General features: G+C 34.6%; 1 long non-coding RNA gene across 1 annotated transcript in view; it reads right to left on the minus strand.

Moving 5' to 3' along the window:
• Window positions 1-750: 750 nt before the first annotated feature.
• The window catches only part of LOC127551655 (uncharacterized), a 102,763-nt gene continuing 84,420 nt past the window's right edge, over window positions 751-19,093 (minus strand). The window contains exon 4 of the long non-coding RNA XR_007951147.1: window positions 751-921. This is a non-coding gene — a long non-coding RNA (uncharacterized LOC127551655). The remainder of the gene's footprint in view (window positions 922-19,093) is intronic.

A 19,093-nucleotide genomic window follows, 5' to 3' on the forward strand; every position in this document is an offset into this window, starting at 1 on the left:
TCATAAAAATCATATATCTAAAACCAGGCCCAAAGTAGCATAGGTAGAGAGAATCAGAGGATAGATTTGAATTCGTATCATCTAATTGAACATTGATCTTTCCTTAGCACTGGGGGAATCAATGATTATCTAATTGAAATAATTGATTTCTGGTGTCTCTGTGATACAGATGATTATTTTGTTTTCAAAATAGTTTTTCTCTATTATTTTTGATACTGACCACTTTGTTGTTATTTAATATAGATTAATAATGTCATCAATAATGAGCCTCATTTAACCAACTTTCTCAGAAGTTTTCAAATCTGAAACCAAAGTGGCCTGAATCCAATTTCTTTATTTCTTTCTTTTAAAAAATATTTTTGTCTATGTGTTTTGTTTTTACATTACATTTACAGATTATTCCTACTTCTTGTGAGGTCTCAACAAATTAAAATAGTTAAGTAAAACTAATATTACAGTAATAATACAGTACATCTAAAAGAACAGACAATTTTCCATATCTGTAGCACCCCTTCCTTTTCCATTTTTGAAAATTAACAGAAAGCTATTTTCTCTCTGCATTCCCCATTCATTAGGAGGAAAAAAACCAAATTTCTTATTAACAAATATACAAAGTCAAGCAAAATAAATTCCCTCAGCAGCTGCACCCAAAAATATGTGTGTCATTCTGCACTTTAAATCTGTCACCTCTCCATAATGGATAGCACGTTTCATCACAGTCTTTTGGAATCACGATCAGAATTCTTACAGTTCTTTCAAAGTTGTTTATTTTAATAGGGTTGTCGTCATATAAACCGTTCTCCTGCTCATTTCATTCTTCATCTGTTTAAACAAAAAGAAGGCAGTGGAACTTGCTGTGAAGTATTCTGGACTGGACATCTGGCAGACGAACGTTCAAATCCCATCTTTGACAATGATCAACTACATAAACAGAAGCAATCACTTAATATCTGAGACTCAATTTCTTCTTTTGTAGAATAGTGATAATCATATTTGTAGGATCTATCTCAAAGATTCAAATGAGATATTTTATGTAAAATCCTTTGTGAGTCTTAAGGAATTTTATTTAAAAAAACAGTTACAGATGTTACTGTCTTAGTGAATGGGAGTGGAGATGGGGTTTTGGTCTTGTTAAGCCATGCCCTCTGGCTTTTCCCATCTCCACATTTCTTCTCATGCTGTACTTGTGAAGTCATTCTACTCTCTTTTCTCACTGACTTCCAAGGTATATGGTTTGTGAAGATCAAATCAAATGTCATCTCCACTGTGGTAGCTTATCTCTGATTGCCACAGTTGGTAACATCTTTCCCATTTGTCCATCCCTGAACCTCACAAAGCAATTTGTATCTCATGTAATTATTACAAAATACTTTGTAGCATGTTTATTGGAGGTGATGTGTCCTTTGCAGTATAAACTCTAAGAGGGTAGAATTCATATCTTACCTAAAATTTCTATCTTCCTCACTATCAAGTACAATGATCTATATCTATTGGGCACTCTTTTCAATGACCATCATGCAAGCTGCTTGTATCATATATCCTAGCTAACCCATAAAATGTTATAAGAACAACAGCAGCCCACATTAGTTTGAATTCTGCCTTCCTTACCACACTTTAAAAATTACAAAATGTCACTCGACAATTAACCCATGAGGGAAAGTAGTTTATAACCTGCTCTTGTGCTTTTGCCACCAGTCCTTTGTAATGACTAAGTCTCTCTGTCCCATCTGCAGGAGACCCTCTTCCATATATGCTCAAGTCCCCAACTCTGATCAAGTCATGGTTTCAAATGACCAAGCAAAGAAGAAATCCTTGTTTACCCCGCTTCTGAAATCTACCATAGAGGTTATTCAGCATTCAAAATAAAAATTAGCCAGTTGATGAAGTGGATAAAGATATTGGTCCTAGCATCAGAAAAATCTAAGTTAAACTCTACCCTTGGATGATGGATCACAGGAAAGTCACTTAATCTCTGTTTGTTTCAGTGTTCCTATCTGTAAAATGAGTGTTGTAGAAAAACTGGCAACATTCTTTTTCTAGCCATTAGTTGTAACACCTACATAGCTAGGTGTACAATAGATAGAGCCCTAGACCTGAAAACAGGAAAACTGAGTTCAAATCCAACCTCAGACACTTTCTAGCTGTGTCATCCTGGGCACATCATTTAATCTGTTTGCCTTAGTTTCCTCAGTTGTAAAATGGGGAAACAATAGCACTTACTTTCAAGACTTGTTCAGAGTAATGAGATGAACTAAATCAGTTCCATTTGTTCAATAATGAATAGAACCAGCTACAACCAGCGAAAGAACTCTGGGAAATGAGAAGGAAAATTCCTCTGTTTTTGTCCACTTGCATTTTTGATTTCCTTCACAGGTTAATTGTACATTATTTCAAAGTCTGATTCTTCTTGTGCAGCAAAATAACAGTATGTATATGTATGTATGTGTATGTATGCATATTATATATATGTAGTATTTAACATATACTTTAACATATTTAATATGTATTGGTCTACCTGCCATCTTGGGGAGGGGGTGGGAGGAAGGAGGGGAAAAATTGGAACAAAGGATTTTGCAATTATCAGTGCTGAAAAATTATCCATGCATATATCTTGTAAATGAAAGGCTATAATAAAGAAAAAAAAAGACTTGTTCAGAGGATCAAATGAGATAATAATTATAAAATATCTAATAGGTACTATATAAATATTAGCTATTATTATAATTTTTAAAACAGTTGGACTATTGTAGATTATTTCTAGAGTCTCTTCTAACTGTACCATTGTATGCTTTCACATTTCACTAGATCTTAATCAACCACACTGAGAAATTGATGTGTCTTTTTCAAACATGTTCTCCAGTTAAAGCAACTACCCTGAGGCTAGCTTCAGTTTTTCCATCAGTCCAAGAGGATTCTAATTTCTTTGGTAAACCAATCCAAGCCCATCCCTTTTCACTTGGCTTCTTTCCTTGTGCTATCTTAATTTTACTCACAGTTCAAAGCTCTGCTCCTTTAGAGTGATCATTTTATCTCCTCCCTCCATAGTTCAGTTGTTTTTCCCTTTTTTCTAAGGAAATCTCTAAAATGCTAACAATTACAGGACATGAAAATACAATGAAATTATAGTTTTCTCTAAGAGGTATTTTCTGTAAGAGTCTCTCCTTTGTTGTTAAATTACCAGGCCATCTTTCCCTCTGATGTTCAGAGAGTTGAATTCTTTGACCAAGGCATAGAGCTAGTTAATGACATAACTGATATTTGAATCTAGGTCTTCTGAAGTTAGACTTTGCAATATCCTTTCCATGACCTCATGTACTTTTCTCTCTGCAAAATGAAGGAATTGGGTGAGCAAGATGAACTCTAAAATTCAGGGGTTCATGGTTTTTGTGCCATGGGCCTATTTGGTAGTCTAGAAAGGCTATGGATTCCTCAGAAGGATGTTTCTAAAAGTCTAAAATAAAATACAAAAGATTTAAAAGGAAACCAATTAGATTGGAGTTAAGATAAAAGGAATTTTAAAGTATTTTGTTTTATTTGCCATCCAAGTTCAGGCACTCATGAAATCTATTTTTTGATTTCCTTGGGCATTCATGGATCCTACTTAAATACTCTTGTTTTAAGATACTTCTATTATATATTTTTACATGTGAAAATTGTCCCAAATTACAGTTTTCAGTCTGTACATTTATAGCTCATGACTTGGATCTGGCTCAAGTTGTACATGGGGACCAACTTAAAGTTTTAGCTGCTCTATGTCCTGTCTTTGCTGATACCTCTGATAGGGGAAGGCCTCCCACCATTTCCAAGAAAGGCAGCCAAGAAGAAAGCAGCACCAAATGCTACCTCGCTGGAGAACAGAGCTCTTTCTCCTTTTGAGAGACTGACTTTACAGAGAGTGAAGTTACAGCCTGCCTGGCTGCCTGCCTGCCTGCGTGCAGTGATGGTCACAGGGCATGTCAAACTTCAGAGGCTGAAATATGAGCTCTATTTTTGCAGCCCACATTGTAACTTTCAGAGAGCTTGCTCCGATTTTGAAGCTCATTTTCTTCACGGCATATTTTATTTACATCTGTTTCTATGTCGCCAGCTATTTTCTTTGTGAGGCTGTTCGGGAAGTCTGGGGGCTTGTCCATGCATTTACTATCCCCATTTCCTTACCTAAGATTTAAAAATCAGAGCTAGCCATCACATTTTCCCTCTTCAGAAGTCTTGTGTGACTGCTGGTGCTTTTAAAAATGGCTTGTTTTGGTCCTACATGAATTTCCATGAGAAGACTGAAGTCCCATAAAGCAATAAAAATGACCACTACATATTGATGTATCCATAACTCATTTCTTTGGTAACAAACACAGAGACCATGGAAAATCTTGCTAAAAATACTCAATTACTGCAGTAGAATAGTTAGCTTCAAAACTTAATTAATGATGTAGCAGCAGTGTTTTTAATCATCTATAAAAGGCAACTGTTTACTCAAAGAACTTTAAGAGATTCAGCATTCACCTATCAAATAATTATGATGTAGAACTAGAGCTGAATCTGTTCTGAGGTTATGGCTTTTTTAGATTTTTAGAATTGCTCTCAAAAGAACCCTGTGTTTTAGTGACAAGATCACTGATTGTGACCTTAGAAGACTGAAGTTCAAGTCCCAGGGGGAGAGGAAACTTATCAATTGTGGGAATATAGACAAGTTATTTAACCTTCCCTCCAATAAAATGGCAATGTCTTGAGGGCAATGTCAGATTTTGTTTTTGTCCTTATACCCTGGCACTTAGCACAGTGGCTGGCATATAATAGCTATCTAATAAATACTTGCTTGAATTGAATTAATTGCTCAACCTATTGGTCCATATGTCAAAACACTGTGAGGAAAGTAGTTTAACAATAAAGCATGACACAAATGTGAATTATATTTTAAGGAATAAACCAACCGCTGTTCCAACTAGCAACTTCAGACTTTAAGTTTGTTTGGAAGAAGGCTATAGATCAATGTATATGAATCCTCATTGTGAGTGTTTCTTAACTTTCTTCAAGTTTGTGGACTGCTTCAGCAGCTTGGGAAGCTCCAAGGATTTTGGATAAGCCATTTAACTTCATATGAACTCAATAAGTCAATTCTTCCTTATAGATAGAGAGTAGAAGGGGCCTTGCAGAGCATGTACTCAATCATTCATTTTACAGATGAGGAAACTGAGGTCCAGAGAGAAGAAGTAGTTGAGATCAAACATCTAGTTAGTAGTAGAGCCAAGATCATAGATTTAAGGGACCTTAGAGATCATCCTGTCCAATCCCATTATTTTACAAAGGAGTTAATGAAGGTCTTGAGAGTTTAAGTTGGACACCAGAACTCTACAGCAAAAATATAAATACAAACTATCTTATCAACAGCATGAAAGACATATGAGATCCTAGAAGCAAAGATAATTGAACTAGACAGGACCTTTGGGCTCATCTGGTTCAAATACCTCACTTTACGAGTAAGGTAACTAACCCAGAAAGATTAAGAAATGAAATAACACAGCTAGTTAGTGGCCGCCTTGTGTTTAGAAGAGCTCTGGACTCCTACTATGCCTCATTGCCTCTGTAGACCATGCCTTAAGCACCATTGTACTAACCAATAGCCTGGAAATATGTGAGGACTCTCTGATCCTTGATAAGCATTTTGAAATAAAGTTGGTCCATCCAAAAAGTACAGTACTTTTGGAAACTCTATAAATAGAAACTGGGAGATTTTGTGGGAAATCCAGATTTTGTAGGGCTTTTTTTATAAACAGTATAAAGATAACATTTCATATGAATTTCTCTTCCTTAAACATAGGAATGGAAGACAAAAGAACAGAACCTAGAATTTTTGTTACTCTGACTGCTAAGTTTGTTCAAAGTAACTGGTGGTTGCTGCTGGTGAACAGAGAGAAAAAGATTTTTTAAAATTTTATTTTATTTTATTTTACTTACTCCCCTAATGGGGCCTGGATTGGCAGAACTTTAGACACTTCTTTAGAAGAAATGTCAAGTACGCACTGGTCTCTCTGACTACTGTTCAAATCAAACAAAATGAGCTAGACACTGAATAGTAAGCTTTATTCACTCAAATCCCTTTTTTTTACTGAAACACAAATTACTTTTGGAGATGGTAACTCGCCAAAATGCTGAAAAGACAAATTTTTTAAAACAACCACCATCATGCTGTTCCAGTCCAATAGTCAATCAATTTCCCACTTTACCACATTGGGCTTTCAGCAAATAAGCATCCAAATTCTGGTTTTCCTCTCCCCAATAAATCAAAAGTTACACAACCAGCCCATTCTTCAAGGCAGACCTTTTGGAGGACCTTGGTACTGGAGAATCGGAAGAGGCTCATTTGGAACTCATTTGGAACATAGATTTCAGAGTCATCTAAGTCCATGAGTCAATTTGAGCCATACTCATTGTTTTGGACTGGTTTATAAATGTATTGCGGCATCTTGTATTTGTGGGTCAATGCCAATGTCAACAGGAAAATAAATATTTCAGGTTTAATTTTTAACAGACACCTTTGAAGACTATGAAAGATACCAAAACCCATAGGGTAAGAGTAAAGAGATAAATATCTTCCTAGTGGTCACTATTGCTTCCTTTTCCTAATCTTGGTCCACCTTAGGAGTTTGGAATGTCTTCTGAACAAAAGTTATGCTTTTTGAGTTAATGTCCACATTTTCAGGTAGGCTTGCTCATTATATACTCCTTAGAAATTAATCTTTATGGTTAAGGAACAATCAGATATAAGAATGGCAACATTTTATTCCATACAATCATACAAGGCAGGTCATCATCAAGTAATCAAATACATATAAAAATGATGTCATGTGTTAAAATATTTACCATATAACAGTGTAGAAGGAAATCAATATATATAAACAATAAGCAGATGTAGCCCTTTCTCTCTCTTACCATTGTGTCCACTCATCTAAATGGCATTGCACTGGCAGATTAAGATCCCAGGGAGGAAAGTACTACTGCTCCCTTCAGGGTTTTAAAACTAAAATTTGGGGGTTGCAGTTTCACTCACAAACCCACTTCATTTAGGAAGCTCACCAATATCAATCAACCAATCAATATCAATTAGCTTTTACAAAAGATCATTTACCAAAAAAAAAAAAAATAGCAAGAATACTTATAATACAAAGGCAATCCAACATGTGTGCAGAAACCACACATGGCCAAGAAATACTTTTAAATTGTTGGCCTACAATTCCAATAGACTTGTGATGGGGAGTCCAAAAAGAGAACTGTGGGGACTGAATGTAGATCACAACATAGTGTTTTCGTCATTTTTGTTGTTGCCTATTTACTTTTTTTCTTTCTCATTTTTTTCTTTTTGATCTGATTTTTCTTCTACACCATGATAAATATAGAAATATATATAATACAATTGCACATGTTTATCATGTATTGCATTGCTTGCAGTCTAGGGAAGGAAGGTAAGATAAAAGGGGAGAAATTTTTGGTAGATAGATTTCTGCAAGAGTGAAGGATGAAAACTATCTTTGCATGTATTTTGAAAATAATTTAAGAAAAATAAAATAAACTTTTGACCTAAAGAGTTCATTTCTCCCTTCTCTCTCCTTATAGCTCTCTTCCAGATTCTGAGAATCCACCTTTCTAGAATCCATAGTTAATCCTTCTCTCCATCATATTCTTGAAGCTGTCACCATCCTAGAGTCTGTCATTGGCCATTGTTGTCACCTTTGGATAACTCTGCTACAGTGTCTAATCCCTGATGGCTTTTCCAACCTTTTGAAGATTCAAAGGTCATAACTTAATTGACTTAATTTTTGTTCATCCAAGATCTAGAGAATAAGTATCCCCAACCCCCCCAAAAAAAAACAGGTGCCATCCACTTATGGTCACATGGCAATCAGATAGGAAATACAGAGTGCCCCTGCCTCATGCAGCAGTCCAAAGTAGGTCTTGCCTCAGGGAGTAACATACCAAACTTTTTGTACCCAAACTCAGTTCCAGTTCAGCACCTACTGAAACATCAATCATCCTAGTTCCTTGGAAAAGTAGAAAACTCTTTATTACCTTATAGTTCCAGTCTCTCTGACATTTGTGACCAAAAGAAAGCACCCCATGCTTCTACAAATTGGATTAGAATTTGGCAGTAAACACTGAGAATGCTTTGTATAATTCCCCAGAAAGGAAAAAATCTGAGCACATTCTCAGGACTAAGCCCTAACTGACCAATCCTCCCCATTACATAAACCAAAAAACACAACCAAACAAACCCAAACACATTTTTTCTGTGTCTTTATCCAAGCCCATATGATATTCTTAACCCCAAAATGTAAAAATTGTTAATATATATTATCTTAATTAATATATATATTAATATATTATTATTATATATTCATATATATATATGTGTGTGTGTGTATATATATATATACATATATATATATGTATATATATATATATATATATATATATATATATATATATATATATATATCTCTGGAGAAGATAACCAAGCATCTCTCCTGATACCATGACCTGAAATTACCAAATAGAAATTGATTAAAAAAAAAAAGTAGTAACGCAAGCAATCTTCATCTTTAAAATGTAAGGGAGGTACTCAATGTACTATTGAGCCATGAAATCTTAATTATTGAAATCTAATTTTAAAATAAGCTTAAGGACTTTCACTAATTTTTTTAAAAAAGTTTATGGTTGCATTTTGCTTTTACATCACAGGCATTTCTGGATATATTCTTCTACCCCATCATTCAACCCCCACCAGAATCAAACTCTACTTAAGAAAAAAGGAACATGGTTAAGCAAAAATAACCAATAGAGACTGTGTTTATCAGCAAGTGCAACATTTTCTGCTATTAGTACCCCACTGCTTGCTGATGCTCTTTATAGATCACTAGCTATCTAGCATGAAATTTATTACATTATTATTTGGGATAGGAGTGGGGGAGGGCAGTCTGAACCTATAATTTCACTGATGAAGAAATAATTTCACATGGAGAAACTCCCCCTATCAATTCAGTTTAGTAACTGCTTTTGAATTTACAATCTTGTCTGAGCTTTAAGAGAGGCTAAACCAATTTGTTCAGGATCACACAACCAGTATGTGCTGGAGGAAGAAAGTCACAGATGGATTTCAATACTATTCTATCAACCATTCTTCATTCATCAAACACATAGAATGTTTATTACATAGGCTTTTATTACAAATGAGAAAATTATGAATCATATTTGGGGTTTGTTTTACAATAGGTCCTTTTTTCCTTTTTATGACATCTTTAAGCTATAGTTTTAACAATGGATCCTCTTGCCTCTCTGTCACAGAATTCCTCAGATTCTTCAAGTAGCACCTAATCTATCCCCTATAGAAATTGAGTGAATCACACTGACTCCTATTTTCTTTCCAGTTCTGGAACTAACTCAGTTTTCTGTCTATTCAATTATGGGTCTAGTCCAATTTCTCACTTGTGAGAAAACTTTATTCAATTATGGAAAGTGTGAGAAAACTTTATTGTATTGTTTGATCCAACCCTCTATGGCTGGGAAGCTGGACTACCTCTACCTGTTGCTTAGAAACATTTAACTAAAGTCTTAGGTTATACTAACCAGAAATCCCATCAAGTCTACAAAGACTGATGTATAATTTTCTCACAATTACAATCTTAAGAAATCCATATGTATTATCTAAAAAATACAGGCTTTATATTGGTCAATCAGTTATTGTTCCATATTCCTTTGAACACAGATACTTGGAGGGAGTAGGATACCTCTTTTTCTGATTTCAGGGACTTGCATTTGTTCATTTTCTCTCTCCTAACTTGGAAAATCCTTAATCTTTCTTCCAATTAGAAATCAGATTACCCAATTTGTATCCTGCTCAATTGATTTCTTTTGATTAATTGGTCTCATTTGATTAATTGTTTTTAATAAATAAAAATATCTCATTCTGTATTGAGGGTCTTTGCATTGACTGGGGAGTCCATTTATTATTCCTGTTTTGCTCAAAATTTTTTTCTTCAGTTATAACTATATCAGGACTCTACCAGATTAACTACTTTGCATTTATATCCTATTTATCCCTCTACATATAGCATATATGTATAAAATGTATGCACTTGTTTCTCTTGATAGATATCAACACCTCATAAACAAGGATTGTTTCATTTTTTATCTTAGAAACCCTAGCAGCATGCTTATAAATGTTTCTAATTGGGTGAATATGGAAGGATATGGTTCAAGGATTAGATTTTATATGTCATATTTTAATCAATATTGTGTCAGAGAATATTTGAAAGTTAGAAGAAATGTTAGAGATTATATAGCTAAACTCATAAAAACAAAATAATTCAGAGTTTCTCCTGAAACATACTTCTTTATTTCTGTTTATGACCAGTAATATTAAGATCTCTTTGACCCAGTCAATTCAACATCCAGCCAATTGTCAAGTCTTAGCCATTCTCGCAACATTTTCCCTCTCAATCTTCCCCTTCCTTTTCCTTCTTCACTACCATCATCACACCAAAGCCCTCTTGATTTCTGAACTAACAAAACAGTTTCATACCTGGTCTCTGCCCCTGAGATCTCATCCCCTGTATGAGCCTGACAGACCAATTAATTAGTGTTTTGGTAGGAATTATAAGATGATAAAAGTATATATGCGCTCGAGGCTTACAGGATTGCAGATGCTCATTCAAAGATTCCCAAGATCAGGTAGAAGTCAGCATCATCCAAGCTGATTCTTGACAGCCCTGAAGTGGCAGCCCCATTTAGCACAGCCAGCCCCCTCCCCAGCTGTCTGCTCTTTGCAGTGGACTATGTCGCCCATGAATCACTGATACAAGGCAACAAGCAAGGTGTCTCAAAACCAAATTGTCTTCCCCTCCTTACTTTTCAGCTGAGAGCCATTTACGCCCCCAATAAGGACTAAATGAAAAAGTACTAGCAGTGCCCTTATGATTGCTTCCATCTCTTGTGCAAGGCCCATTACAGCAGGCAAACGATTCCGCAATATACTTGATTATGAACCTTGGCAGATTTTCAAAGAATCATAGAACTGAAGAATTGGAATGGATTCCAGAGATCATCTACGCCAAAATCTATCCAAATCATTAATCTTATCTACACTTCACTGACAAATGATCAACAAGTCTTTATTTGAAGACCTACAATGAAAAGAGCTTTCTCATTTCTTCTCTCTCAAAAAAAACCTATTCAGTTTTTAAGCTGATCAAATTGTTATAACCCTTTTCCTTGTGATAATCCCAAATATGCCTTCCTATTGTTTCTATTCATGGGTCCCAATTTTATTAAATATGCCTTCCTAAATCTCTTATTTATCAGATTATTACATTGTTTGGACATAGATATTTGCATGTTGTCTCTCCCATTAAACTGTGAGCTCCTTGAGATTTTTTTTTCCTTTTCTGTCTATGCCCAAGATGAACACATAGTAGATGCTTAATGGATGTTTATAAAATGTCCTGTGAGATCTTGCACCAATAATTTCATTTATAAAGTGAGGAGTTGGACTAAATTATTTCCAAAGTTCCTCCTAACTTTGAGACTATGACTCAAAAATCTCTTTTTGACATGGACAAAACTTAACAATCTTATGATTTTCAACATGTCTAACGTAAGTCTTCTCTAAGCAAAGGATTCCTAGTTCCTCCTCAATATGCTCATGTGCCACAATTTCAACCACTCCTGGTGGTCCTTATATAGATTTACTCCAGGTAATTGATGTCGTTTCTAGGTCCTGACCAACTGGATTCCAGACACAGACTAGCAAAGTTAAAATCTCTAGGTCAGCACATTCTATGTCTAGTTATGAAGCTGAGCAACACCCTGGCTTTGTTGGGATGGCTGTAGAACTGTCGATTCATAAGGATTTTCAGTTTACTGAAATCCTTTTCCCATAATTTGATGCCTGGCTATATTTCCTGATCTTATTAATATGCCATTATTTTTTAAACCCAAGTTTAGGATTTTTCATGTACTCTAATTAAATTTCATTTATAAGATCCAGTTTACTATTAGTCTATTGAAATCTCTTTGGATTCTACCTCTATAATCTAATGTGTTAGCTATTCCTCCCACCTATATGTAATGTGTGAATTTGGTGGGTGTGTCATATCTGCTTTCCTTTTATTGACAAAAAAAAATTGACCAAAATAGGACCAATTTTCTGGTGCTCCACTGGAGATCTTCATCCAAGTTCAATTCAAAAATAATTTAGTTCAATAAGAATGAAATAAATACTGACTATGCAGTGTCTACATATTTTAAATGCTTTAATAAATACAGGTTGATTTGGATTAGATGCCAATTCTCCAGCAAAGAGCTAGATTTATAGTCTGGAAGACTAGCTTTAAATCTTGTTTTTGACAATGGTTGTATGAGTATAACCAAGATATTTGATTTTTCTGAGCCTCAATTTTCTCATCTGCAAAAAAATAAAAAATACACATAAAACCTGCCCAAATGGATGATTGTAAAACTAAAATAAAGCTTTGTAAAATAAGATATGTAAAGCACTTTAAACACTTTACACTATATAAATGTCAATTGCCATTAAAATCATTATTCTATGCAAAGCATTATTGCCAAGCCTGGGGATGGGGGGGAGGTAAGGGTGGGAAGAGAAGTAGAGTACAAAGAGATATATAAAAGTCTCAAATTTATAACAAACTCACAAAGAGTTTGTAATTCAAAAGGACAAAAATAATATATACAAATAAATAAGACACAAAGGAAAATGTAATAAATTAAAAGGAAACTAATAGCCAAAGTCCTGTGGAAAAAATGGGGAGGGAATTATAACTTTCCCCTGTAGAGATCAAGATTGGCTTCATGGAGGAGGTGACAACTGAGTATAAGGAAAGAAGAGACTTCAATGCAGATGGGAAATGGAGGGGAGGAACAAGGCTATGGAAGATGGTTTGAGTATTGAGAGAGAAGAGAATAAAAATGAAGGATCAGGGATTTGTCTTGTTTTCCTGAAATATATAATATTTGGATGTAAATTACTTAAGGTAGAAAAAATCTGGAATAAGATTACAAAGGGAGCAATGGGGAAATATGAATTTTTAAGATTAAGTAAAATAATCAGATTAGATTAAGGCAGCAGTGAAAAGAACAAATTGGAGAGGGAATCCATTGGGAACAGGGAGACCAGTTAGGAAGATCTATAAAACAGGACAAGAAGAGGCCTGAACCTGGGTAGTTGCAGGAAGAGTAGAAAGGAAGGAGTACATGGTGATCAATATTCTTTGGATGCAGTCAATCAGTTCTGAAACTTAGGTGTACTATTAACTAGCACACAATTCTTCATGTTATCCACAAGGATACTAAAAGAGACTTTGTCAAATTCTTTCCTGAAATTCAGGTAGATTATGTCGATGATATTATCTCAATATAGGAACTGTCAAAAAAATTGAGTTTAGTCTGGCATGACTTGTAACTAATGAATGTTGGTTCCATTTGGCTCCTTTCCCTTTTCTAAACATCAAGACTATTCCTTTAATATATTCCAGAATTGTGAAATGTGCCTGGAATGGACATGAAGTACATTAATATGCAGTTTGAAGTATATAAATTCTTTCCCTTAAAAAAAAAGGCCAGACATGTCCATTCTCTAGTTTGCATTAGCACCTCTTCTTCAAAAATGAGAAACAGTATTAATACAATTCTAAACACAAACTTTTTTAGTAACCTAGGATATAGTTCATTTAAGTCAGTTGAATTGAACTCACTGAGAACAGCTATATTTATTCTTACTATCCTCTTATTGTGGGTTTCAATCCTATGGAAAAAAATATAATCCTCTTTTTTGTGGTCTAAGTCCATTCCTTTAAAAAAAAAAAAGTAAAATAGGAATTGAGTAATTCTGTTTTCTGGTTAGTTCACTATCATTTTTCTTTTGTTTTGGATTTTTTCCTAATTGGCTTTGCTATCTTAATACACACACACACACACACACACACACACACACGTATGTGTATATTTATGTACCCATATACACACATAAAAACACATTTTGGTTTTATATCACCTGTATGGGGCAGTTAACTGTACAGTGGATAGAGTACCAGGCCTGGAGTCAGGAAGACTCATCTTCATGAATTATATCCAACCTCAGACACTTACTAGCTGTGTGACCTTAGTCAAGACATTTAACCCTGTTTGTCTCAGTTTCCTTATCTGTAATTTGAGCCAGAGAAGGAAATAGCAAACCACTCCAGTATCTTTGCCAAGGAAATACCAAATGAGATCATGAAGAATCAGACATGACTAAAGAAAGACTGAACAACAAAATCACCTTTTTTCCCAAATATATCTCTTCCCCTTTTTTCTATCCAGAGAGCCACTTTTTAACAACAATTAATAAAAAAGAAGACAGGGAACAGTTCAGCAAAATTAAGAAACAAATCAACTGAATCTGAACATATGACAATGTTTCACATCTGAAGTCCGCAATCTCTACAAAGAAGAAAGGAAGGTTCCTTTTCTCATGCTTTCTCCTGGGTCCAAACTTGATCATTCTAACTCCAAAGCATTCAATTTCTTTGTATTTGTTCTTTCCACTAATCATGGCTGTAGTCATTGTGTGCATTGTTTTCTTGGTCCTGCATTCTTCAATATGCTATGATCCATCATCTTTCTATTCATTCTAACTTTAACAACAACAATAACTCCCAATTCTATGGGGTTTTAAGACACATAAAGTACTCCAAGAAGTTACTCTACTATTTAATTTTCCTTTTTCCAAACCCTTTTTGCTCCTTTTGTCATCTTTAGTTTATTTCACAAACCTAAGCTCATACTAGGCTTTAGAATTCCAGAAAAACAAATTTTAAAACAAAGAATACTTTATTATATAAAGGGTTCTTTTTGTATTTATCCTGTTGTCTGCCTCAACTTCTGTCTCTTGTACATGCCCATTTTAAATCTGCATTTTTCTTAACTCCCTCACAAAACCACATCAGTTGGTCAGAAAAAGAAACATGTTAAGTGTTTACTATGGGCTAAGCACTGTGTGCTAAGCCCTCAGACTAGCCTTGCTCCTTTCTCCCCTTTTCCCCCCAAAATAAAGGCAAAAAATAATACATAGGAGCACAATTGTAATGGAGGAGACATGTAAAATATCTAAGTATATACAAGATATATACAGAGTAGATGGAAGTAATCTGAACAGGAAAGGTCTTAGTAGCTGAGGGTCCTGGGAAAGGTTTGTTTCTACTGGTAGCCATCTCTGGATAGAGGGAGAAAAGTCAAAAGAAAGAAATTTATATAACTTTATTACATATTTAAAAGAAATATATAATAATAAATTTGTCATTTCATGTGCAATCATCTTTCATTATTATATTATGTTACAGAAATGCTTGTTTTGTTCCATAACTTTAAAAAATTAAATAAAAAAAGATTGACTTTGGGCTCAGTCTTGAAATCAGAGAAGCTGAAACAGAGATGAGGAGACAGAGGATACTGAGCTTGAGGGACAGACAATATAAAGGTATAGAGTCAGGAAATGAAGTATCAATGTGTAAGGAAAGTAAATAGATTAGTCTAGCTAAAGCAAAGAATTATAATTTAATTATATTATATTAATAAATAGTATATTATATAATGTCTTAATATATATTAATATGTTAATATTAATTATAATATAATATAATTTGCGATATAAATAACAAGGCTTGCAAGAGGCCAGACTATGAAGAGCTTTAAATACCAAACATAGAAAAAAGTTTATATTTGATCCTGAAGACAATGGGGAGCTGGTAGAACTCACTGAACAGGGGGGTGACATGGGCAAATCTATGCTTTAGAAAAAATTGCCTTGATAGCTGAATGAAGGATGGACTGGAGTAGGTAAAGACTTGAAATAATAGATGATCATGTGAAGAAGTGATAATGGCCTGAACTAGGAAAGTGTGGTACAGAGAAGTGGATTCATGTGAGAGAAAGTACAACATTTGGCAAAAGACTGGATTCAAGGGAAGAGTGAACATGAGGAGTCCAGTTTGACACCAACATCCTAGGTGACTGGGAGAATGATGATACCCTTAAAAATAACAGAGTCGGGGCAGCTAGTTGGTGCAGTAGATAGAGCAACAGCCCTGAAGTCAGAAGGACCTGAGTTCAACTCTGGCTCAGACACTTAACACTGCCTAGATGTATGGCCATGGCAAGTCACTTAACCCCAATTGCCTCGGCAAAAAAACAAAACAAAGAAAGAAAGAAAGAAAGAAAGAAAGAAAGAAAGAAAGAAAGAAAGAAAGAAAGAAAGAAAAGAAAGAAAGAAAGAAAGAAAGAAAGAAAGAAAGAAAGAAAGAAAGAAAAAGAAAATAGAAAGAAAAAGAAAGAAAGAAAATAACAGAGTTCAGAAGGGAGTAAAGTCTTGGGGGGAAGATAAGTTTCACTTTGGACACATGCCATTAAGTATATTCAGTTCAAAACATCTAAAAGACATAAGTTGGTAGGAAGAATATGCTTAGATAATTCATCAGAGAATCATTGGTATGGAGATGATAAATGAATCTATGGGACCTGATGAGGTCATCAAGTAAAATGTGATAGAGTGAAAAGAGAAGGAAACCTAGGACAAAATTTTAGTGGATACCCATAATTCATGTATATGACATAGTTGAAGAACCAGAAAAGGAGACTGAGCATTTGGTCAAGAAGAGATTGAGAATAAAGTAATGTCACAAAAATCTAGGGAGATCCAGGAGAAGGTGATCAGTAGTATCAAACATTGTGGAGAGGACAAGGAGAATCAAAATTGAAAAAAGATCGTTAGATTTGGTGATTAAGAAATTCCTGGTAACTTTGGAGAGAGCAGGTTTAGTTGAAAGGTGAAGTCAGAAGTCAGATTGCAGGAGTTTTAGAAGAGCGAGAGGAGAGGAAGTGGAGATAACTTGTGTAGATGGCTTCCTCAAGGAGTCATAAAAGGAAAGAGAGCTATAGGATCATAAAGAGTGGGGATAGTTGTATCAAGTGAAATTTTTTTAAGGATCTCAGAGAGAAGACTATATTTTAAGTAGCAGATGAGTTAGTTCATAGGCTTGAAGACAAGAGGTAGTGATAATAATGGAGGCAGTTTTCTAAAGAAGCAAGCAGGGATTGGGATAAAGAGCACATGAAGAAAGATTTGTCTTGGCAAGAAGAAGGATTATCTCTTCATCCGAGATTGAAATGAAGAAATAATATAAAGAGATGTCTAAGAGATGTAAAATAAAGAAAAGAAGGAAAGGGGGAATTCTTAGCAAATAGCTTCAATTTTTTTTAGTAAAGTTTATGGGGTAAGATTGGCAGAGATACAGATGGGTGAGAGGGAACTATGGGAGACTTGAGAGACGAGAAGGTTTGTGATAGTTGAGGAGAATGGGGTGGCAAATGAATTAGGGAGGAATATAATGTTTGCTTTGCTGCAATGAGAACATAGTTGATATTAGACAGCATAAATTTGTAATGAGCCAGTACTTCCCTTTTTGTTCCTAAGTAAAATTAATTGTAATATGGACTATCTGAAAAGAGTTTCCCAAATGTCTTGAGCTGAATTCTTCATTAAAGATTTCAAGCATGAAACCTTATCCAAGCAGTTTCTAGACTCTGAAGTCTGGTTTCCTAAAATTTGGGGAGCTTGTCAGACTATATCCTACATATTCCTTCTTTTTTAATCACAAACTCTGAGATGAGATGCTCACTGTCTCCCAAAGTTACCTCCAATATTTCTTATTTCAGCTACCAATTCCTCCTTATTGGTCAGAATCAGAATAGCAGCATCCCTTCATCATTTCCTCTGACTTCTGAAAAATGTCAATATGGTTCCACTTTCCCCCCACCAAAAAAAAAAAAAAAGCTTAATTGAGATAAGATGAGCCTTAATTATATTCTTTAGTAGTATTAACAAGCATTTTCCAAGTGATTCTACCAGATCTTATGAAGCCTAGTAAGGAAATGGATTCTATTTTTTCTTTTCAAAATACATATCTTTATGAAACTTTTCACATAGCCTGTTATTAATTAAAGATATTTCTCTTATAAAATGTACAGATTATATCGTATTAGAAACACTAGCCTCGGCAATAAGAGTCGAGAAAGATATAAAAGGAATTAGAGTAGGCAATGAGGAAACCAAACTATCACTCTTTGCAGATGATATGATGGTATACCTAGAGAACCCCAGAGATTCTACCAAAAAGCTATTGGAAATAATTCATAATTTTAGCAAAGTAGCTGGCTACAAAATAAATCCCCATAAATCCTCAGCATTTTTATACATCACCAACAAAACCCAACAGCAAGAGATACAAAGAGAAATTCCATTCAGAATAACTGTTGATACCATAAAATATTTGGGAATCTATCTACCAAAGGAAAGTCAGGAATTATATGAGCAAAATTATAAAAAAGTCTCCACACAAATAAAGTCAGACTTAAATAATTGGAAAAATATTAAGTGCTCTTGGATTGGCCGAGCGAACATAATAAAGATGACAATACTCCCTAAACTAATCTATTTATTTAGTGCTATACCAATCAGACTTCCAAGAAAATATTTTATTGATCTAGAAAAAATAACAACAAAATTCATATGGAACAATAAAAAGTCGAGAATCTCAAGGGAACTAATGAAAAAAAAATCAAATGAAGGTGGCCTAGCTGTACCTGATCTAAAATTATATTATAAAGCAGCAGTCACCAAAACCATTTGGTATTGGCTAAGAAATAGATTAGTGGATCAGTGGAAAAGGCTAGGCTCACAAGACAGAATAGTCAATTATAGCAATCTAGTGTTTGACAAACCCAAAGCCCCTAACTTCTGGGAAAAGAATTCAATATTTGATAAAAACTGCTGGGATAATTGGAAATTAGTATGGCAGAAATTAGGCATGGACCCACACTTAACACCATATACCAAGATAAGATCAAAATGGGTCTATGACCTAGGCATAAAGAACGAGACTATAAATAAATTAGAGGAACATAGAATAGTTTATCTCTCAGACTTGTGGAGGAGAAAGAAATTTGTGACCAAAGATGAACTAGAGACCATTACTGATCACAGAATAGAAAA

Source organism: Antechinus flavipes, chromosome 2 (genome assembly GCF_016432865.1).
Source record: "Antechinus flavipes isolate AdamAnt ecotype Samford, QLD, Australia chromosome 2, AdamAnt_v2, whole genome shotgun sequence".
NCBI classification, from domain to species: Eukaryota; Metazoa; Chordata; class Mammalia; order Dasyuromorphia; family Dasyuridae; genus Antechinus; species Antechinus flavipes.